Source organism: Coturnix japonica, chromosome 3 (genome assembly GCF_054131305.1).
Source record: "Coturnix japonica strain WE chromosome 3, WE-NBRP24, whole genome shotgun sequence".
NCBI lineage: Eukaryota > Metazoa > Chordata > Aves > Galliformes > Phasianidae > Coturnix > Coturnix japonica.
In genome coordinates, this window is record NC_140665.1 from 15,604,046 (window position 1) to 15,628,652 (window position 24,607).

The 24,607-nt window shown below is 40.1% G+C and overlaps 2 long non-coding RNA genes across 2 annotated transcripts in view; one reads left to right on the top strand and one right to left on the bottom strand.

The window, feature by feature from the left end:
• Positions 1-193: 193 nt before the first annotated feature.
• The window catches only part of LOC146761291 (uncharacterized), a 43,191-nt gene continuing 18,777 nt past the window's right edge, over positions 194-24,607 (bottom strand). The window contains exon 4 of the long non-coding RNA XR_014943804.1: positions 194-1,861. This is a non-coding gene — a long non-coding RNA (uncharacterized LOC146761291). The remainder of the gene's footprint in view (positions 1,862-24,607) is intronic.
• LOC146761292 (uncharacterized) lies at positions 1,809-16,597 on the top strand. The gene is made up of 2 exons (XR_014943805.1): positions 1,809-3,303; positions 3,992-16,597. It is a non-coding gene; the product is annotated as an uncharacterized LOC146761292 (long non-coding RNA).

The following is a 24,607-nucleotide window of genomic DNA, read 5'->3' on the forward strand; positions in this document are numbered from 1 at the left end:
GGGCAGCACGGAGCAGCACCGCAGCGGGGCCGGGCCGGGGGGCGCGGCGGGGGGGGTGTCCGTGTCGGACTCGGGCCGCTGTCTGTGGGGCCGCCCGGCCGAGCCGCCCCGCAGAGCGCAGACTGGCCGGCATGAGGGATACGGCGGGCAGCCGCCGCCCTCCGGCTGGCAGTGCCCGGGCCGAGGCCTAGGCTGGCTCCGATCCCGGGGCGGCCCTCGGGGGAGCGTGGGGCCGGGGGGAGGGACGGTCTCTGTCCTCCAGCGGCTGGTAGTTGCCTTCCTCGAAGGCACAGGGTCAACCCTTGGCCCCGAAACCGGCGGAGCTGAAAGGCACCGGCCACACGGAAAGGGCTACGGGGAGACCGGTGGCAGCGCAGGGGAGAAAACCAACCGGAAAGAGGCAGCCGAGTGTCCCTGCCAACGTCCCAGCGTACCTGAGAGGGACCAAAGGTGAGTGTCTCAATCGCTTGTCCTACGACGGGAGAGGTGGACAACGAGTTGTACCTCCTGCCCACACCGGGCTCCACGAGGTGTGAGCACAAGGGAAGCCGGGCACTGTTTTAAGGAACAGGCATGGCACAGTTTTCCAGGATAAAAAGCGTAATGGCAGGGCAGTACTGCGACCCCAAAGTGATGAATAGGGCAGCAAAAGAGGAAAGAGTCTTAAAGAAATCGGTGCATGCAATTCCCATCATGACTTTTGTGGAATCGCTTTCCCAAAGCTTTGTGCTCTCACAAAAATGAAGCAGCTTCCCATCATTTCTTCATTCAGTTCAGTTGTGTTCCACAAAAAAAAAGAAAGAAAGAAAGAAAGAACAAGGCAAAATCGCCTTTCACCCACCAAAACCCTAAACCCAAGGTTTCTAAGGAAGGGTTTTTGAAGAACAAAGTTATATGAGCTCCAGAAATGCCTTTGTCTCTTTTCACTCCCCTGTGCAGCCATGGTAGATAGAAAGCATCCGGTGACACAGCACGAGAGATCTCAGATTTCTCTGTAGAGGTTTTCAGTTGACCCATACGATTTTGGGGAGGAAGGTCAAACTTTCACCGTAGACAAAGCAAACAGTGTAGGAAAGAATGTCTACAAAGAAAAAAAATGGCTTTGTTTCAGAGGAATGGTGTTTTAAGAAATTACTAGGTAGAAATATATGTATTAGATAGATGGGGAGGAAGCTTTCTGGTTTTGTTTGTTGTTTTCTGTTTGTTTGGGGCTTTGTTTTTAATTGGAAAGCTACAAAGGTGGCACGTCGGACTCAGATTTGTTCTTAGTTCCTGAGCTTGCTGGGCCTCTTCCAACTTTCTTCCCTTCAGTTTCCCTTTTCCTTGCCTTTAGTGGGATCTGCATCCACACCTCTCCAATAGTCTCAGCAGACAACAGACGTGTTCCGTGGCCAATCACTCCATTTGCTCAGTTGTTCTGTTACCAGCCTGCCACGCGAAGACGGTCAGGGTGAAACTCTGCTCATTCGTTGCTCTGATATTTCCCATTGATTTGCTATGAATTAAATGATGACAAATTCAGGGTTTGACTGCACTGACGTAGGTATGGGATTGGTCTGTTTTGATGGGGGTGAGGGACAGAGCTTTTCAGTCCCATTTTCACAACTACCTTTTCATTCCGAAATATATTACATCAATGAACAGAAATGAAATACTTAAATCCTTAGAAAATAAGAGCAGAGAGCACAGATACTGCAGTATCATGATCACCTAAGACCATGCTCACCTCAATACTTGTATTCACAGCAGTCTGCCGAAACCAGCTGTTTGAATGATGTGAAACTACTGCAGGTGGAGGCATCTCTGGCAGTTATCTCAGCAAGGCTGTAATACACAGTTCTGTGACCTGGCCTTCCTCGAACTGTTAGGGGAAAACAGATACAATTCAATGATACCACTCAATTTCTGATGGTGCTTTACTTGGACATGATATTTCAAATACAAAGAAAAGAAAACCAAAACTGTTTGGAGCAACGTTGTGGCTTTTCAGTCTTAATCTGATGAAGTGTAGCAGAACGTGGCATTTGGCCAGAGGGAAACATGCCTTTTATATGGCAGATATATCATGGATTTTGCATTCGGAGGAGGAAAAAGCACAAAAGGAAATGGCACTGTGACTGCCTACTAAGCAACAGATCTGGAAAGTGCTTAATATTCAGTGTCTGATGAAATCAGTGGGAATTGAGTTCCAACCCAGCTAGCTAGCTTATGTGTTATCAGTGCTGCTCAATCAGCCTCTGCTCCAGCTAAGGATACATTTTTTGCTACATAGTACATGTTTCAAACACTTAAATTCTATGTGTGTCTAAATTGAAACTTTCTTTTCTCATGGCATCAGTGACCTGGAAATAGGCTAAGCTCAGCGGGATCCTTATACCCATAAAGAGTACAATTATCATTAAGCGATTGCTCTATGTCAGGCAAAGGAAGAAGCAGGCACATCATATCCAGATGAAATAATAGGGCTTATGAAATACCAAGATTGTTATGCCTGTATTCTGTTTCTTAGTTAAATTCCTGCCCAGGGAGGTGGTAGAGTCACCATCCCTGGCAGTGTTCAAGGATGAAGAGCTATGAGATATGGTTTAGTGGTTTGCAGTAGCAATGGTTGGACTAGATGATCTTGTGGGTACTTTCCAACCTTGTGATTCTATGATTCTTCTCTACTCAGCCTCTTTTAGTTTCATGAGATGGAAATGGAGCTGTATTGCTAATGATAATAAACTTGGCTGTGAAATTATTCTGGTAGTTATTCAAAAATATACTTCTCAGGTGGGATCCACCTGGTCTTGCATTGCTGCAGGAAATAAATTCTGCATGTTTTTGGGTTTGCAGCCTGGACTGTAAAATGATTGTCTTGTATAAATAAGTTACTAGAACGCAATATGCCCGTAAATCACCGTTTGTATAACATATGCTTATGTGTCACTATTTAATTTCCTGGAAAATAAGCTGAATATACAATACGTTTAGGTTCAGATGTGCAAATGGATGTTGGCAGCTACGAGAAAGGCACTACAGCATTGATCACAGTTGGGTCAAATGAAAGCTGTACTGAAAGACTGTATCGTGAGGGGATATGCATTAAAATCTAGCTTTTATTTTTGTGAAATATTTTGTGAAATATCTCAGTGCCACTTGATATCCTGAATTTCTTGGTGTAAATCTGCATTTTGAAGAGAAGCAGTGGCCCCTGACTTGAAAATGCTGAAGTACAGTGGTGCACCTGGTGTACAGACAATTAAGCATAAGTGACAGTGCTCTCAGGATTTGGGATTAAAGATAAACTCATCTTCAACAGAGGTACGTTATCCTAATTGCAATTTAAATTGGACCAAATTATGCTTTAATGATCAGTGGGAACAGGATCGTTAACTTCTACACAGCAACTTTCCAGAAAAGGAAGAAAATGCGACCCCGTATATCTGGTAAAAGCACAGTCATTCTGAGAAAGGAGCCTTTCAATTTGTTTAGACAATAAAACTCAAATCTTTCCACTGAGACACAAATACACTGAGAGACAAATATAAGGCAAGGTATAGTGAGGCTGCCTTGTAGATGACTGTCATGTCAAAAAATGAAACCTACTAAAGGTAATAGCCCCAAGTGAGATTTTTTTAAGTCACTCATTTACTGTAAGAATTCACCTGTTATATTAGTACTTCCATAAACTTATGACCGGTGGCCATAGATACGTTTGTATTTAATGTGATCAATTTATTGATGTCATGGGTAAATAACATCAGCAGACTGATATACCTTTGATCTTTATGAGTAAAGCTGATAACTTATGTGGCACAGCCACTCAATCAGGTGACTCTTCAAGAATGAATATCAAATTCTGGCACACAAAACACCACCATAGCAACAAAGACAGCCTGGCAACAGCAGCTGCTGCATCAAAAGAAAATTGGAAGGGGAGGGAATGATCTTGTACAAAAGTCTATTTCTTGTCAAAAGCAGTTTAATTTTTTTTTTTCCTTCCCATCAGCATCATAAAATGTCTTTAAAATAATGAGAGAATAAAGATGAATGCACAGTGTTTGGAATTATTTATGACACAGGCGGTTGCTTTGTGTATATGAAATGACTGTTACACTGTTACACTTCCTGGGACCATAATGTACAGTGGATGAATGGTCCGGTACACAGCTGGCACCTGTAGATCTCCATGCTGCAGGAAACCATACGTGGTTCCTCCATGCAATGCCCTGCCTGAGGATCCTGAGGATGAACGACCCACTGAGGATGAATGACTTTGTGACCCACTGGAACCTCAGATACCCAGCATGACATTTTATGTCACAGTAAGATTAATTTGTTACTGTAGCAATTAGCAGAGCTCTACACGTGTGCTTTTCACACATGCATTCATGTACATTGTCAGAAGCTGAAACTGATCTGGATGCAAATATTTACTTTTACTAAGAATCTTCCCTTACTTTCCTGCTAACCCTGTCAGGGCCTTGAGGGCACTAAGGCTATAAAGGCCATGATCCTGGGGTCTTCTTCCAGCCCTGCCCGTGGCACAGGGCCCCATTTCTTCTCAGCCTGGGACCATCAGTCACTGATGGGGGAACTTTCCATGGTGCCCAGCATTGTTGTCCCCAAGGATCCCTTGGCCCTTGTGTTGCCATGACATTCCTTGCCTAAGCTCTACTTTAGGCAAAACTATTACCAGAAAAGCACTAAATTACTAAAGTATTTACCCAGTTAGAGTTACAAGTCAAAAAGCCAGTAGCCTGGTTCCCAGGAAAGGTGTTAATTCACCCTTTGCTACATAACATAACTTGCTCTTGCTTCTCTAGTTTATAGCATTTTTAATAGCTTTTATTTTCCTTCTGCAGATTGTTAAAACTTGCCTGTAAAACATGCAAAATATTTAAAGAGTGCTGAATAAAGTTATTTGTGAAGGACTTCAGTGTTTACTAGATTTGTTAAATCACAGCTGGTCTAAACTATTAGAGGTTCACTGACTTCAAAGCTGGGCATTTTCTTACACCACTGTCATATCTGCACGTTTTTGTTTTGTTTTTTTTTTAACCTGATTCTTAGTATTTATGTGGGTAGATTAGAATCAACTGGAAAGCAGCCCATCTCACCTGCTCTTATTTACATCCAATTTAGCTGTGAGTTGAACTAAAAGACAAAAATAAGATGGGTTGCAAAGCAGGCGTTGCAATGAAAACAATCTTCAACCCACAGCCCTGCTGGAAAACAAAACTTCCGTGCTTCACACTTTGTAGTTGCCAAAGGAATGGGACAATTCTCTGTTCTTCATGCAATTAGAAGAGGAAACTCCCTGATTTATTCTCTTTTTGGAGTGCCTTAGAATTACAGGAATCCTCTGGTGGTGTCGTTTGGAAGCATAACGAGTCAGTGTGCACTTTGCCTGGACTCTCTTCTCTAATTCCCACAAGCTGGGGACAGGGTGGTCTGTCTTTAGATGGGGTGCAAGATTATGAGCCTGAGAAACAGAATTATATTCTCAGATATGTCCTAGCCTTCTTAATAATAATAATAATAAACACGATTGTGTTGTCCATTTAGGCTCTTAAGTTCCTAAAGGGAAGAAACCTAACTTAAACGTGCTCTGCATTTCTAGATAGTACCCATATAAAACCATGACACCATAGCATAGGTTAAGTAGCTTAAAAAGGAAGCACAATAGAAGGATTTTATAATTATTTCAGGCAATACAAATTTAGGGAGATTTTTTTGTTGTTTTTGAGTTTATTGGATTGGCAATTTCTTGCATTTCCAAATGCTGTTCTATCTTTTGATACTTCTCACAGAAGGTTTTGATGACATGCCTTATCTTGAAGTTAAGTTAAGCAGCTCATTTAAAATTGTACATCTTGCTGTAATCGACGAACATTTCATTTCTTCTTGCTTCCCACTTTAGAACCATTCTTTTAATACGCTGTTCTGAATCATCACAAACTTCTCATTCCCATTCTGGCTACTTTGCATTACTTGCACTTGTAAAGGGTGCAGTTCCATGACTGACAGAACATTAGTCACAAAGCAGCAGTACACCACTTACATAGTTGAAAGCAGTTGCCCTAAACTATATTTCTAAGGCTTGGAGCGATTCTGTTGTGATGTAAACACTGAACCACAATATCTCTTGAAATTAATTGTAACTCTTCATGGCCAAAACAAAAAAGAAAAGTCAGAGAAGCTAATGAGCTGATTTAAATTTAGTTCAGTACTTAACATTAGTTGTCTAAAAAACACTGTTGTCACTAATGAGGTATCTAATGAAAGAAAGGACTAGTTAATCTGCAGTCTACTGGCAGAATAAGCGTAACTGCCAAAGTCTGAGGACAGTGTTTTCTTTCATGACCAAAAAACTGGAGCTAAGCCTAATAAGCCAAAAGCTATTACAGCCTATCCAAACTCTTATGCTGCTTAATCACTAAGTATTTAAGTAAAGTTTAGTATATTCTCTTGAACAAATAGATCTGTTCATGAGGTGTTAACCACAGCTGATGTTGTAAGCCTAGAATTTCAGTAAAAGCTCTGACACTAGAAATGCAGGTTCGGTGAATGGCTCGGTTGTTTTATCACAGTGTGTCTGTGGCAAGGAAAAATACTAACAGGTAAAGCAGCCTGGGAGGCAATCTGCTCTAACAGAATGCCTGCTGAGCAATCAAACAACATTTACCAACCTCCCAACCAGAAGACATTGTTAGAAACACAAAGCCGTTGTCAGAGAAAGGTAGGAGGTTAAGCGGAGTGCCTTTTTGAAGAAGACCACAGGCTACATCATGATATTCCTGATGAAAACGAAGCCAACTGGAGAAGGAAAGAGAGCAACAACCAATGTGCGTATTTTCTACAGCAGTTTGAAATGACCAACAAACAGTGCCGATCTTTTTACTCCCATTTTCTCCTCAAGTCTGATATTAGACAATAAGCTCAGCGATAGCAAAAGCTCTCTCATTCCAGGAAGACAGAAGTGAAGAGGACTAATAGGTGAAACCAAAAGGGCCCGATCAAATTTTGGTCAGAGCCATTCCACCAGTTTAAACATGACACTATTATCTTTCTATGACATTATGCAACAGTTTTGATTAAACAGCTGATTATTAATTTAGAATTCAGCATTCATTATCCCAGAAGTCTTGTAAATATATAAAGGTCATTACATATGATTTCAAATAAGAAAGAGCAATTACAGCAGAATCTCAGGTTTCAAAGCGGCCAGCAGATACAGAACTATGAGCAAAACCAAGCTGAGAAAGGACATCACAGACTTTAATAAAGAATGCCTCTTGACTTTTCTAAACAGAGAGAGATTTGCAGTAGTCATAAGGAATATCTGGCACATGCACTGATGTGAATTAATAATCCCACTGTTAGTGTTCCCAGTATTTTGAAGATCATCCACAAGCAGACTGCGTACAAAATTAATCTAAATGCCAACTAAGCAAACTACGTTTTTCTTATTTATTTAGTAGGAAACAAACGCAAGAACAATAGACATTCTTTGCTTTACAGCGCCATGAAAATATTATTTATAATCTTGTAATACACCAAGAATTCAACTATGACTACAGTCACACTTTCCAGATACATATCGTTAGCTGTTTGGACAAAGGGCTGTTTTCTACTATCTAAATCAGCAACATGAAAGAAAGCACGCTCAGAGTGAGTATTAGCACTCCCTTAAGAGACTACAGTTTCACAAAAAGTCTGAGACAGACTGAGAACTGAGTCCAGATTTCCAAGTATTGTTGCTCTGCTCTCCTACGTATGTCATGGCACTGACAAAAAAAGACACAGATGTTTCAGATATGATACAATAACAAAAATGAACGGAGCAGCATAGGGTGGGGGAAAGGATCTTGTAATTAACATTATGTAAACATTTATTGATGATTAGCGTTTAATATGATTTGGTACCAAGCTGTTCCATAAAATTCTAACCGTTGATTCTATCTCAAATGTTAAGTCAAAATAAAATAACGGGACTTAATTCTGAAGAAGTGTTTTAATTATTGCATAGCTGCCTTGCAGAACAGTTCAGGACAGGTGCATAATAGAAAGCAGATGAAAAACACAGCAATTCGACTTCAGCTTGGCATTTTAAATGAAGCTGCTGAAAATTCAGTAGTGTGAGCTCATCAACTACAAAGCCAGAGCAGTTTCAGTCCTGCTTCAGAAGAATTTCAGATCCAAGTGGCTGTTCATACACAGTACTGATCTACCGTGTTATTTTACTGATATCCATTGGGTTGTAGATGCTGATTTTTTCCTGGGATTAGTTCATAAGAGGTGGCTTTCACAGACAGAAGTGGGATATGGGAACTGAAGGAGCCCTTAAAATGAAGGCTGTATTCATGTAGAAATCTATAATCCCACACGCAAATAGAGTGCCTCTATTTTTGATAGGAGATGCAAAATAATAACATATGGCTATTTGCACAAAACTATGATCTGTATTCTGTAAAACAGGCATTTCAGACTCAGGTCTCCTTTCTCCTCTCTTTCTACTTCCTCGGTATTCATCTCTGGAAACTTCCTCTTGCCTCAAATTACCAATCTAAAAATGGGACATGGATATTATCTGACAAATATTGTGATCTGTAATTTATACCTTATAGTAATTCATACTACAGAATGTTAGGGAAAAAAAATTGCTTACTTCTATGAAAATAGAAAACATGGTAAAGTTTAGCAACGGAAACAGAGGCATTGGTTTGGAGCCAGTTTGTTTCCCTGGTAAGGGAAACAATATTTTGGTAAGGGAAACTATATTTTTATGGAAGTATTCAGGTCTTTTGCTTACATAGCGAAGTAGAGTAGGAAAGTGAGGAACGCAGTCACTACATTTTATGCCTTCTGTATCTGCATTTCTGTCTCTTCTTTGAGGAAAAATTATCTACACTTAAGACCTCTCAAGTTTTTCAGCACCTTCCTACACAAGGGGAGAGCACGTGGTTCTGCCTGCCCCCACAACTTCTACTGTACAAAAGCACCAGTGTTTCTGCATAAGGTTCACCAATGCCAGCAAGGTACTCAGAGGTGAGTGACTATGCATCAATTTAAAGGAGAGGTACTCACATCACTGGTGGTGGCTGGCAGGTGAAGTGTCCTCCCTGGGATTTCCCCCAGCAGATACAGGGGGCAGGCAGCCAGTAGAGTGTCCACCAATTCCTCAACACCAGTGGCAGCCAACTGCTAAAGTGTCCACCAAGCCCTCATCACCACTGGCAGCCAGTTGGCAGAGCATCTGCACCGCCCCTTAGCACAGGAGCCAGTTGTATATAATTCACGTAAGTAAGTACAGCTACAGAGCAGCTTCCCATGAGCAAGTTACAGCTGCATGTGGGAGCACAGGCCAGGGCAGCCTGCCCATGTTCCCAAGCTCTCACACTCCCTCTTATCATGCCTTAGTCACAAGTTCAGGCCATGGTCTGTATTTTTCCACACAACTTCTCATTCCCTCCCTCACCAGCCTCTCCCTTGAGAAGTCATTACACACACAATGATTGGCATGGTAAGAGTTGAAAGAGTGCTGCTGCATCAGCAGCTGAGCAGAACCTTATTCCACTGTGGGAAGAAGGAGTGGTGGAAAACATGCAACAGAATAAGCCTCAGTTAGGTGCTTCATAACATGCAACAGATCTGCTCATGCTCTGTCCCATATTTAGAAAATTTCATTTTGTTCTAGAGATGTTTTAATACCAGACTGTTTATGTAGGTGAGGGATTCCAGATATTACGTGTATGAAGATGAAAAGAAGCTTCATAGTCAACAGGAAATGCCATGCAATCTACAAAGTCAACAGACTGAATCTCAAACCGTTACTGCAGTGACAATGGAGGAAAGTTCATGGCTAGAGTCAGTATTTCTTCTTTGTAGTGCATCTCGATGTGCATCTCAGATGCTGCATAGAAAAGTTATGCTAATGGGCAATACAAAATGCAATCAGTTTTAATGCCATAGCAACACACACGCAGAAGGGGAGTAGTTTCATTAACTGGAGGCAATAAAATATGATTTGTGGCACGTGCTCAAAACCTGGAAAACAAAACAATGTGGAACAAGAAAGAAGATCTGAGAAGCAGTTTCACAGAGCTCCCTGGAACACTTACGATCACTGAGGATAATAAGTTCAAGCTGCAAAGATAGAAGAACAACTTATTTCTATAAAGGCCCTGGCAGGATTCTCCGGAAGTATCCTGACATACCATCACTCATTGGTAAAGAACAACTGGCTTCTGGTATGCCACAGAGGTGCCATACTTTTCTCATTTTCCCTCCTCAATTGCTTTGGAAGATGGCAGATTTCCAGGCTTAAGGTTGGCAGAACTGACAGGCTTCAAATTATTCATTTCAATCCTTATTTGAAAGCAAGTCGTTATTCCTCAGAGCTGTAGCAGCCTAAGCAACTTCTCTGTTGCCCTCTTTTCCTGCAAGATAAGATTTTGTCTCCCTGAGGAGGCGCTGCATTTGACATGTTTTAGAAAACACTGATTTGCAGGTGCAATGTACAGTGTGGTCTGGGAGCTCATTTGACAAGGCAGTGTATTGCATAGTCTAAAATATCTTCGTCTGTTTCAGAGTGGTTTCCAACAAAGCTAATAAAAGTGTAATTATCCAGGAAATAAAGTTTATTCCTCCATACAGAAAGAGTGCTTCAAGGATTGCTTCAAAGCCATACAACTATGTTATCCGTGCTTGCACACATTCCTACTTTTACCCCTAAAAGGTGCTGGAATGTAATACACCAGGTGCTTTCATGGAGAACTACGTCTTTTTCTGCAAACATTTTCTTCACTTTCTAAATCAAATTATTTGAAATATCAATTTTCAACAGAAGGAGCACTGATTTTCCCTTAAACACTTAAATCTCCAGCCCAATTTCAGCTTCCTTTGCCTGCCTCCTGCAACTCATTGCTGCCATTAAGAAATCAGCCTGCAGCATGGACCATTAGATAAATGACAGCTGAGAGCAGTTTATGAAGCTGTTAGTTTATGAAACCACTAGCCACCACTTCCCAAACAAAACAACATCCATCAGTTCTTCTCATCGCTCCTGCTTTTGTGGCAGGGGTTAGTTGCTGCCTCCTAGATGCCTCTTGCCTGCAGCCTGCACTTATCACCTCTCAGGACCAAGTAGGAAAATGGAAACTGGCAAGTAGCCGTGCTGTAGGCATGTTGATGCAGTGGTAATATTAGCTGTATTCTCTCAGTGAAAGTCTGCTACACAAAGCTCAGTTCTGCTCCAGTTCACCTGCACCTATGGCTAGAAAAGCCATCAGTCTAAAACCATGTGTGCAGCCGGCTAAGACTATTCACATATGTCAAATGTCATCCTGAGATGATCAGAAGGCTGCCTGAACCCCAGGGCAAATCTGCAAGGGGCAGGAGATGCCTCATCTCAGGATTCTGGATGCTTCTGCTGCAGCTCAGATATGAGTCTGACCCCAAAGTGCAGGCAAGGTGTGCTGACAGGAACTTGAGCAGGTATTGCCTTCTGGTACTTCAGGGTGACAGATGGAAGACAAGGCTACTCTCACAGTCACCAGGAGGTAGTGTTTTACTCAATCATACCGATGCACAGGAGCTATGTTTCCAAAGTTGATGCTTTAGTCCTTAATATAAGTTTGTTTTGTTCCACAAATCAAAGTTTGAGTGACAGAGAACACCTGTTGAGATAACTGGGAAACACATTTGGAGGTCTGTAACAGTCTGGGGAAAGAGGTAGGTGTACAGTGAATATGATAGCTGTGTGTATTTGGCCTGTGCTGCTTACAACAATTGAATAAAAAGGTTTTCCTGCTTTACTCTTTTTAAATGTCTCTGAAAGCTTCAAAAACAACATTTTCAGTTGAATGTATAAAGCTGTGTTCTCTAATGAAGAGTCTTAACCTCTGTGGAAGACTTCCTTCTTTCTAGCAGATACAGGCAACCACAACCCGCCTCTAATGGCAGCATTTCTATGGTCTGAGAAAAGGCTGTTAAAAAGATACTGCCTCACAGTGCTGTAAAAATAACTTGAAAGCCATTTTGCTGCTAGGTACTTTATATATACAGCTACTCAGAAAGAAACGTGTCTTCTGTGCTATAAATTTGAGAGAAGGAAATACATACAACATTTTTGTAGATAGGAAAAGAAAGATTGTTTTATGCACAATATATAATACTGTGGACATGAAAAATGGTGGCATTATCAAACTATTCTGTATCTACTGAAGATACTGTGTAACTCTAATAAAGCTGCAGTGTTTACGCCTTTGAAGGTATTTTCATTCTGAGCTCCTGATCTCGAGTGTTAGTTGTCTGCAGTAAACATTCACATTTCTCTGCCTGTCCTGAAGTTAGACTTTCAGAAATGGGTGTGCTGCATGCCTGAAGACTGTTCTGCTCTTTAGCGCATTTGTTACACTGTGTTATTTAATCTGCAAAGTCTCTCTAGGGCTTACCACATTTGAGACAGGGGCAAGCAGAGGTGCTTCGTCCGTGCCATGGCATACAAATCAGTTTCCCCAGATACACTCAGAAATTGTCACATTGCATTCATGAGCATTTCCCAAAGCATTCAAATTCATTCTTGATTAGCTCAGTTTGCTTTACCTGTGTCACACACTTGAGCCCAACATCTTTCAGGTTTCATATTTCAGATAAGTAACTTTTGGAATAGATAAGTAATAGGGAAGTGCCTGCAAAATGTAGTCACATCTCTCTATGCATTTGTTATTTAAAAGCCAACCATTTGGGCACCATTACAGCCTAAAAAGAGGCTACCAATCAAAGTGCATATGGAGCACTCACAGAATCTCTGAAGAAAGTTGCATTGTATCCTTATGTCTCCATCTTTCGCCTCCACATCAGTAAGCAAGAAAGAACTTCACATTCTCCTCTAGCAACCAGTATAATACGGAGTACACTGAAACAGGTTGAGATCATAGATATTCACAGATAAATGATAGGATGCATTTTAAAGCTTTTACCCTTCCACTAGCTAAGCTTAAACTTCCCTGAAGGCCACCTAAGCCATCCTGGCTGACTGCTGACACAGCTGTTGTTCATGCTTACATACATCCTGACAACTGTGTGACATCAAAAGCCAGAGTTAGGTCCAAAAGTTTGGCCTGACTTAGCAATGTGGTCAAACACTGAAGCATAGAAGTAGCCACCCAATAAAGACAGTTCAAAGGCTTAACAGCAGCAAAGAGTTAAACAGCCCAGAACAAACTGTGATCTACAAATAAAATCCTCATGCAGTAAAACACCTCAAAATGTCTGAAGTCAGAATCATACTTATAAGTAGCTGCCATGGTTGCGACCTGTTCTTGAACTATCCTATATAAAGGTACCGTAATAGCTTTGTGATTTATGCTCACTGTTTAATACACTTTCTTGCTAACAGCAATATGTTGGCATTGATTTGCTTGCTTTAAGCAGAGAATGACAGTCTTCCAGTCTGTAATTGCCAGATCTCAATGATAGCCCTTATGTATGGAGTTTTAGGTGAACTTTATGAAGAGTTACATGTGAATATCCAAGCACTGTATTATAAGCACAGACAGCAGTATCAGTCTAAAAGAAAGATTCTCACATGTTATGGTATTCTTTTAAAGTACAGCAACAATTCCTTATATATCATATGTTTAAAAATAGTGTTCCTAGCACTGGTGCTTGGATCTAAAACCTTTTTTTTTTTTTCCAAATCATCATTGTCTGTACCGTAATTTAGGCATATGTTTTTAGGTTGCACATATGTAAAATACTTGCTTGCCTTATTCAAGGCTTAATCTTGATGATTTTCATGAATCAGTCAGCTGAAAGTTTATTTAATCACAATAAAATCAGAGATGACTACATATTTAATGAGGATAACTTGCCAGTCAACAGATATTTGCTCTTTTACAGAGGAGAAATGTTAAATGTGAAAGAAAAGGTGGATAACCAGAGGTTGTTTCTGGAACAACAGAAGAAGTTTCTCAGGTGTTTCATTAGGCTTTAATCCAAGTTTTGTGGCATCATCTGACAAATGCATTACTCTGAGAAACAAGAAAACTGCAAAAGCAAGTTTTTTAGAGTTCACTTGTGGGAAAGGAGCTGCTTTAGAACAGTAGTTTCCATATCAGCTTGTAAAATTATGAGCAAATTGATAGCAAGAGCAAAATGCAAGAGATACTGACAGAGCAGACAAAAAAAAATTGCACATATAGTAGAAAATGGCTTTACTAAAGTAGAGCACATATGGACTACAGAATTTCATACAGAGGAAAGCAGGAGGTGAGAGTATCAGCATTTATCAGAAGTTTCTGAAATACTATTTCAGGCCTCTTTTTCCACTGCTCTTGGAAAGTAAACCAGGTCTCTCAGGTGCTGTGAACTGGTACAAAACAACAGGACAACGCTGATTCATAACCTCTAAGCTCTTCTTAGTCAGCAAAAACTAATGTTCTTGTAGTCAGACTATTCCCAATGACTACACAGAAACAGCTTCTGAGACAAAATGTGACAGAATTTAAGTAAGAGTAGAATCTGAGCCTTAATTTTTCTATGGAAAAAGAGATCAAACATAATTGTGATCAACATTGGAATCACGTCAATAACAATGGTCAGGAAGGGCAGAAGAACCTCAATCTTATCACAAGCTCTAATCCATCTTTTCATAGTTTATTACATTTTGAATAACAACGCACTCTAATGCATATCTAGTGATTGATGAGATAATTTGTAGGATATCCTAAAGCTATAAATTTGTGTATGTGAACAGAGAAAGGAGTCTTCCTTGGATCAAAATTTGGTAACTGATACTGCATTATCAAAGAGATATTAGATAAAATTGCAAGATCCAGACTTGTGTGAAATATCAAGTCATTAGTCACCTCTAAAATTCAGTTTCTGATAAGTGCTGTTTACCAACAGAGTACAACAGACTCACAGAGGAACACGGGCATGACAACAGATAGCCACAGAAGACTTGATTAGCATTCTGAGGTTTTAGAAGCCTTTTGTTCTATAGCTGTGAGAAGCTGAGGATGCAGGAAACAGTCTTCTCTGCAGCCATACTTCGGTTCCTTCCTTTCTTCCCATCATTTTCTTAAATTCTATCCACTAAGATGAATGTACACGTTATGCTCAGCAAGCTAGCTCCTCTCATGAGCCCCTGAAAAGCAATGGGAATGCTAAATGGCATTCTGAGATCATTTTTGAAAAGGATTGAGCCTGAAAGCTCTTCAGAAGTTCAGATTTACTCTTATAGGAAAAATATGGACTATGTCAGCCGCAGCTACTGTGACCACTCATTTATGTTAATGGACTTTGATGGGAACTTCTCTCACCAACAATTTTTTTCAAAGCCTATTCACAGTGTTTCAGAAGCTTAATAGGCCTAATAGTGTGGGAAACTGAAAGACACAAGATGAACTGTGCTTTCATAGTAACATTATACTGTCATTCTCTCATTTTTACAACTTTAAAATAATACTTGTGCATTTGAGGTTACCCTAATCCTATCTCCTATGTCATTTTGAGGTCTTTTTTTTGCTTTCATTATAACATGGTTTATTCTGCAAAGATAAGTTATTCTAAGATCTTATCTGTAGGGAAACAAGAATTGGACTTTAATGTGAATATGAATACACACTACTGTTGATCAGAATACAGTTATGATCACATACTTTTATGAAGAAAAGACAGCCATCCTTGAGGACAACCAGCGTCCTTCCAGGGTGAAGAAGAGAGAGATTCCCATATAGTTGGCTAATGCTGTCCATGCTTTAAGAGGAAAAACTACCCCTCTGTAGGATTCCCTTGATGCACAAAACAGCACATAGGTAAAGATAATGGCAACAGATCTAAACTGTACTCCTGCAAGGTCATGCTGGATTCTAACCAGGATTTTGAAGTTCTTCTAAAACCCTGTGTGAGTTCTGTAGATGCAAGTCAACAGCTAAGCAGGGACAACTGATTCACTTTACCTGTGAATATACGAGGCCTAAGAAAACAATTTGCCAACCTGAAACAATCAGTCTACTACTACTGGACCACTACTTCTGCCTCTTTCTTAATAGCTACCTGAAGCTGGGGATAAGATCTATTGTTCTGGTTGATTGGGATTAATTTTTCCCCATCTTTCTCTGAAGTCTGTGCCAGCTTGGTATAGGTAGGAACATCCAATTTATTCTGTTGCAAGTCAGTACTCTTTGGAATAGACTTAAAGGAGGAGACTTCAAAAGAGAAAACACACCTGACACTTAGCAATACTTAAAAGTAGAAACTGTGAGACAAGCAGCAAGTGAGAGTGTGCATAATCTTTAACAAAGCAATGAAGATGAGAAGAATCCACAAAAAACAAGAATTCTTAGCCATGAGGTATTTTCTGAACTAAAAATTGAACTGAAGTAATCGCTTGATCAAAAATAAACTGCTTCCTGAAGACAAGATGACAGGTTGAAAACAGCCATCCAGGATATTTGTCTGACTCTGTTCTCTCCCACTTTTGTAATACAGCTGTACAAGTCAGTCCATTGAAACTAGAACGTCTAACTTTTTTTCTATAACTGACTTCATAAAGAAGAGCATTCCTACACTCAAAGGTAACTAGCAAACAAAACTTTCCGAAGATATTCCTTAGCCCAGCCAGTGACAATTGACAATTATTATTTTTAGCCAAAAAATGTTTTTTTCTCTATAATCTTCAGTGCCTCCTTTCAGTAACATTCTGTGTGGCCTCCAACTTCCTGCTTAATCACCTGCAATTCCTTGTTGTATCTGTGTTTAGGGAGTATAAAAGACAATTAAGTGGGGTAAAGCTATAAACAACAGAAGCAAATAACACCCTGTCCCCAGCAGCTGTGGACCCTTGCAAACAACAGCTGGATGTCCCCAGAAAGACTTGATGACAGAATACTTCCAACTTATGTTTACTTGCTCATGCTATCAAGCCATAGTATCTGGACAGTCAAGTCCATAAATAAATCAGAACACTCTTGGATTCTACTAAGTTGGTCCTTACTTTATGAGCAATCTGTCAGTGATAATGGAATAATGTGTCCTATCAAACTGATCACAAGTTTGAGCAGTTTGAGGTTTAATTTTCGCTTTCGTTTTAACTTTGAAAAATCACTTCTTGTAACTGTATTTCACATCTGTGATAACACTTGTATTCTGTAGATGCATAAGGCTTAATTAGTTAAAATTCCCCTTAAAAAGTATAAAATGCCATGCAAATGCTCAATACCATCTTTTTTTTTCCCCAATAGTGGACTGGCATTGTGCCTAGACCTGATTACAACTGTCCAAAAACCATTCATAATGCATACGTACACAAAAAGGTACATCATCCATTATATATGACCTTGAGTAGCCTAGAGAAATGTTATTAGCCTAAGTAATCCACTAAGTATCCTGCTCTCTCTAAAGTGGTGCAGAATTAATAGACTGTAAAATATGTATCTTGCTTCTCCACTATCCTTTGCTTGCAGTTAGTTCTGTAATACAAGTTATTTCTTTAATGTAATATGAATTACAAAAAGGTAATGTGCAATACAAGTTCAACTGACACTTATTTGGTTTGGACAAAATGTAAAAAATTATAGTTAATGTATAATCAGAATGATATTATTTATTTCAGCTGTACTTAGATATCAGATAGCAATGTAGCTTAGATTTAAGAGCCTTACAGGACTTTAAATTACAGCTTGCTTATAGAAGAGTACCATGCATATGTTCATGAAAAGGATCAAGTGAATTAAATGAATTGCCCAAGAGAAAATAAGGACCAAATTGTGACTGAGGTAGAAAGTTAGGTTAGTATCCTAAAGTGTTAGGTTAAGTCTCACCTCTACTGTTTTACTGAAGGACTTCCTTTCTGCTGTATCTGTTGTTCTTGTTTCTGAAGAATAAAGATCTCTAATAGCCACACGAATATACAACTCAGAAAGAAAGTATGATTAGGATTAAATAAAGCAGACAGTGCAATGGAAAAGAAGTAAAGGGGACAAATGCTACAGGTTTTACTTAGAGCAGAAATGTGGGAGTCAGCTCCACGGACTGTCAAAACCAAAATAGAAAAAGCCATCCTGGAAGAAAGGAAGCATTATTCCAGAAACCCAAATTTTATTTCACTTATTTGCATACACATCGGAACTAATGAGTCATGGCCTGAACCACTGACTGAGCACCTGGGGAAAGGACCTGGTCAGCCCTGGGAGCACAGGTGAAGGCAATTCAGCTGTGTATCTGGAATGGTTGGAGACTGTCTGTACCTCTCTTAGACCTCATTTAAGAACTGACTGCCATGAAGGGAGGATCTCTGGTTGTCGATTCCTTCCTTCCATCTTTTCAGAGATGGGTGAGTAACACCTTTGTAACACCTTTCTACTGTGCTAGTACCTTTGTGGTTGCATTTCCTGTAACACCATTCCATTGTTTTGATCTTTCTGATTGTTACAGTGTAATATGAGAAAATTTGGTGTGCTAATCATATGTAGTATCTTTGTTTTAGAATTCAGCTGATAAGGGCTCCCATATTTGGGGGAGTCTCAGCTTTTAGAATAAAGCCTAGAAGTCTTTTGGAGCTGCTTGTGGGACATGCTTCCTCAGCAGCCTGAGTTTCCCTTAGGCAACTAGTTCTATTGGTAAACTCTGAGGAAGATCTCCTAACTCAGCTCCTATCTCTAGGCCTGCTTCAATTAACAATGAACTCTTCAGAACTTGTGCCCTAGTTGTAAGGAAGAGCACATAGTGTGATAGAAGGTTCTTGTCTGCTTTGCCACTGCAACTCAGCGCCTCACAAATGTCAGGGAGATGTTTTAAATGATATAGTAAGCATAGCTTCCCTCAAAAACCTTCAATTACTTTAAAACACCCTACTTCCCCCTCACCATCATCCTGTTGTTTTACTTTTATCACAGGACATAATTACCTAATGAATGTTCCCTGGCTGTTGTGTTAGCCAGGACATTCCCAAGCCAGTCTTAAAGGTGCACAAATATCTCGATGGCCATATTTCCAGGTAGAATTTATGACCATTCTGCTAAAAGTAACTTTTGTCAATATTCTATAAGAAAAGCAAGTTGTGGAATTGAAGAGGAGAATGGTGCAAACCTGAAGTTATTTTTGTTTCCGCTGTATAGCCAAGGAGTGGGAGAGCATGCAACAACAAATAGACCTGAGTGCAAGAACTACACAAATTCTTCCCTGTTCTGATTCAGACCGAGTCCTTAGAAATTCTGCTCTTCACCTTGTATTCCCATACACCGTGCACACTTCCTAAGGAAGAAATATGAAAACAGCAGGAAGCTGCTTGCCCGTTTATGGTCCTGTTAACAAGAATGGGTTGGAAATATAACTGAATGTCTTTGTGCTCCTCTGCCCACTAGTCACATTTGAGGTTGATACTATATGCAACAGCTGCTACTGCCTGAGACCAGAGGTGGTTATACTTTAAGAGCAGAAAGTAATCAATTTAGGTATATCTATTGCATCCTCTTTCTAAATTACAGCTGGGCTGTATTAACTTGCAAGGTACCCTCTGTCTGCAGTCCTTAAATCTTTGCCTGAGCTGTCAAAGGATTTGGCAGGGTGTCATTTCAGTCTGAACCCTGTGTTCAGAAAACACGAAGAACATTCATCCTGTTAGTGTCACACAAACTGCCAATTGCACAGAACAACTTCTGCAGACAGGAACACAACCTTTCCCACCTTCTGGTAATCAGTAACACCCTGATGAGGATGCTGCTGCTTGCCAGGAAGGCAATTAATCCTTCATGAATATTTGGTCCTTGGCCTCTCTGAGGATTCCTCATTGCACTGGGTTATGCCAGCTGCATGTCTCTTCCGAGATATGCTGCTTGCCAGCAAAGAAAGTGGATTTAATGCCCACTGTTTTCAGGAAAGAGTATCAAGTACTTTCATTTGCTTACAGCCACAATCAAGCCAACCATCTGTGCTCTATTAACACTGTTTCGACTGAAACCAGGACACCTTGGAACGTTTGCAGCCTGCAGGTAGCTGAACAAATGACAGCTCAGTTGCTCTTCCTGGTGGTTTCCTAAAGGCTTCAGAAGTAGATCTAGTTGCTAATAAAGTTGATAAAAAAAAATTCAGTGATGTTAAGGAGGATTGATTCAGGTCCCAAATGAGTTAATCCGTTTTAATTAAACAATATTTAATAAATAACATCTGAAACAACTGGGCTGCTATCTGAACGTTTAGTAAGATAAGACTGATTATAAAAAGGATTTGTCTAGGTTGTCTAACTGCAGAGGATGTCAGGCCAAGCTTTTATAGTAGAAAAAAAGCATTTATCTTGCTGTGATATCAAATTGGCTGGGATAACTGGTTTCAACTGAGTTTTGCCAGGTCTGCAGTAGATCAGAATATTTTAGAGATCAAGCTGATCTCAGCGCCATAAGCACGAGTAAAACATATACAGACTACTATATCTTACTTCACTGCAGTCTCAATGAAATGAGTTGTTTTGCACAGACAGCATTTCAGCAGCTGCTGCTTAGTTGTGCTGATTCCCATATCACAGCAAAAGCCACCTTAATCTACTTGTATCTGTTATGAGTCTCTGCCATTCTTAACTCCACTCTGACTTCCTTAATTATGACAATCCCTTAAGGAAATGGGATTGTTATCTTGGAAGCCAACCTGCTTCCCAGGCTGTGTGAGTTGCCAGCTCTGTCTGAGACCTGTTGAGATCAGTAGCGATGAAGGCCCTAGTAACAATATTTCAGTTCAAATTGGTCAGCTACAGAATAGATCTATTTTTAAGTATTAAGTGCATGGTCTGAAAGGAATGCAAACAACCACTAAGTGAATTTAAAAAGAACAGTCTTACACCACAGAAACAGTACAAAAGCTCTGCTTCCCTTTATTAAGGTGTCTTCTTCCTCTAACAAACAACTTATTTAGTACTGTAATGCAAAATTCTATTCAAAAGCTCTACTTGACCATCCTGAACTTTCATTACTGTAAGTAAAGCAGTGATTTGTGTGCAGTACCAGCCATGCAAAGTTCTACAGACCAAGTGCATATAATAATGCATCGACTGCTTGCTCCTTGCACGCTGTGCAGAGCAGTATATGGTAAGTTAAAATCACAGTGAATTCTGAGTGTTTTCTTCTATTTTTTGCCTATCTAAATATCCTTTTGATGGTAGGATGTAGAACACATCTCTGCACCTTCCCTAGTGGAAGAGGAGCTACCTGAATAGCTCTAAGATACTGGTTTATTGTTTCTAGTCCAAATCTATTGTGATTTGCAGGTATAAACAAAGCATCTTTTCTGTCATTCATCCCAGCTAGAAGAAGCAAATCTATTGTAGAGATCTGTGGCTGTGAGCGGCAAAACTACTCTAAAATAGCTTTCTTTTTTTGGTGCAAGAGACCACAGCAGAGTTTTCAGATTGGACAAGATATTTATTGGTCTATTTCTGCTTTCCTTCCTAATAGAAAAGTAGTTACTCGAGGTGATAAAAAACAAGCAGTTCTAAATCTAATGCCAGTAGTATTTTTTCCCCTGCTTGCAGGTTCAGGCAGTTAGCCTGCAACCTTCTCAAATGATTTTTATACCCAGAAAGAAGAGCAGACAACAGATCTCTCCTATCACAGACTAGCTGGAAAAGGATGAAAAGGATCAATGACAGAACACATCACAGAAGCCACAGGCTTTGTAAATAGTGTCTGACTGAAGAACTATCTATCAATGCTGGAACATAGTTTAATTTACCTTGGAAATCCAAGTGTTGATTCCATATCTAAAATAGCCAATATCCTCATAGACCTTCAGAGAATGCCAAGTAAATTGCTATTCATTTGTTCTGTTTCACACACAGTGCAAGGCTAGATGACAACTGCCTTGCAGCAGTCAGCATGGCAGTTTGCTCAAAAGAACCCTGCTTTTTCAATCTCTTAGCTTTCTGTTCACATCTATACAAAGGATGACAGAAGCTGCTGTCTCATAGACTTTGGTCAGACTATACTAAAACTGTTCTCTTCTGCCTCTATGCAGGCATTTCTTGAGTCAAGGTGAGTAGTGACTGCACACAAGAAATCATCAGTCATTGGCCTTTGCCTGTTTCAGACTTGCCCCACAGCTTTGGTTAGTACCTGCCCAGAAGCACAGACTGATTACTGGCATTTGCATGTGTCAAAATGCAACATCCACAACTGCTTTTTTGCTTCTCTATTTAGATTGAAGAGGGTCTACAACATTAGAAATCATCATTTAATAGTTGCAGCTTGCGAGGGACACTGATGGGAAAGCAGTGTTTATGTATGCAGGGAAGTGCTGATAAAAATGGAAATTGCAGCAATTGCTGAAGAGTACTTTGGGCATCTTTATTGATGGTGACCCTGTCAAATTTAATTTAACAAGCCCAGTTGTATAGCACAAATCTCCTATAAATCACAAGGGATTTGTCACTAAGTCGTATACAGGCATCTGAATAGGTAGCCTGAAATTTGGTTACAATGTGATGTCTGATGAAGTTCTTGGTAAGGTCTTCGTGAGTTTCAACAAGTACATAAACCCACTCCTCTGTCACCTCTGTACTTTTTCTGCTGGAGACAGATCTGAACAAACTTCTAAGTGTGACAGCTGTGCAGTGAAAATTGTGGATAACAGGACAAATTCCTCTGTTATGAGGCTCTCACCACACAGTTTACACCAGCCTGGGGATGCCAAAGGTGCAGTACCTAAACACAGGGTAATGGCCTAACAGTGCTGCAAGACCAAGGAGATTAACGACAACACTTTGAAATACATCAGGCAGCAATCATGGGTGGTGTAAGCACTGAACAGCTTCTGACTGTGTGTATAAAACATCACTGCATTTCAGCAGTGGAATGACAGAAGTGAAAATAACAGACTCAATAGAAGCAAAGGCAGCATTTTGTTTTAAGACATCATTTGCACTAAAGGCTGATTAAAGTGGGAGGGAAAAGTTGGCATTCTGGGAGCACACTCAGATTGAATATTTTTGAGAAAGAAAGATCATGAAAATAATTAAGTCTTCGAAGTATGCACCACAGGCTATTGAAATATGTTAGTTTCAGTTTTAATTAGCTGCCAAGTGTGTTAAATCTTGGAAATCCTTTTGATTCCAAATGGATGCTGATCAAATAAGATACAGAAAACCACGAATTCAAGTATTCTGAATTTTTATCCCATTTTCTTAAATACAATCAATGTGTAGTCTTCTGTTTGGATAGCTGTGCACATTTTTCACAGAACATATTTGAAGTTGTTCTAAAGTAGGTTTATTTTTTCCCCACTCTCCCAGGAAAGTCAGAGGGGGTAAGCAATAATATAGAAAGTCCCTGAGGAGCAAGTTTTTGAAGATTTTCAGATCTTAAATTGCATGAGAACTAATTGCATGCAAATGTATGATGCAGCTCCAAGGTTCAGCTCACCTCTTTACATCCAGAGCTGCAGTTGATATTTGCCCCCTTCCAGGTAGTCAGGAAATTAGTCCAAAGCCTGCTGCTACTACTACCTCAGTTTGCATTTTAGGATCTGAAGTTAGCAAGTGTGTTTGAGGCTTGATATGATGTTACGCAGGGGGCTCAAGTCACTGAAGTGATTAACTGTGTCTATCAAAGCAGCCCTAAGTCTCCACACTGAGCTTTAAAATTTGTGGAATGGAGAATCAAAATAGGATGAAGTACTTAATGTGCAGAAATTAATGGTGACATACTGATAGAACAAAATTGAGTCAAGACATCTCATCATTCATGACAGAGGTCTCCAGATTTATTAGCTGGGTTAGTGAAGTCAAGTCCTGAGGGTGAAGACTTAAAGAAATCAAGCTGAACGTGCTGGTACCTGCAAACAGGTATGCTAGAAAAGCTAGGCAGAGTCTCATAGTAGTGTTGGTTTAGCTGACAGGCCTGCACACTAGCCACCATACTGCTGCTTAGCTGCTCTGAGCTTCTAAGAGGAAATTCCAAGGGGAAAGGGTAGCAAAGAGGATAAGGAGGATTAATTTGAAACGTGCATTTTTATCTTTTTACTTAGAAAACCAGTGCTCAAATTATGTCTATGCTCAAAAGATAAAGGTAAAGCAGTAGAGAAGAGCCAAAATCCATTAGCACAATGAGTACTTCCAATTTTAGTAGTAACAAGCAGAGCCCGTTCACACAGAGGTTAGCTAAACAGTTATTATAAGGATTCGCTGTCCTTAGTGGAAAATTAATAGAGCAAGTGTCAAAAGCCTTTCATGATTTTAAAAATTAGAACAGTGTCTCCACTGGGTATCTGTCCTGCATAGAGAGATTTCACCTACTGAAACGTGAAGTGTGACGTTTATTCAGCTCACAGGACTTAGCAAAGCTCTCCTGAAATCATACTATCTGCTTGTTTCAATTAAACACAGTATTTGGTAAGTATAGTGGATACTTGGAGCAACGCAGTTCCTTCGCCTAAGTTGTCTATGTCAATCACAGCAGTGGAAAATTTAGAATATGGTCACTTAGAAATAGGATCACAGTATAATTCAAAAATGTATCTTTCTGGAGGGAAGGACAGGGGGTAGAAGAAGGTATTAAAGTCGCAGGAGAAAACACTAAGGAGAAAGAGCGAACTGTGAACATTTGGTAGGGCTGAACTTAAAAGGCAAAAA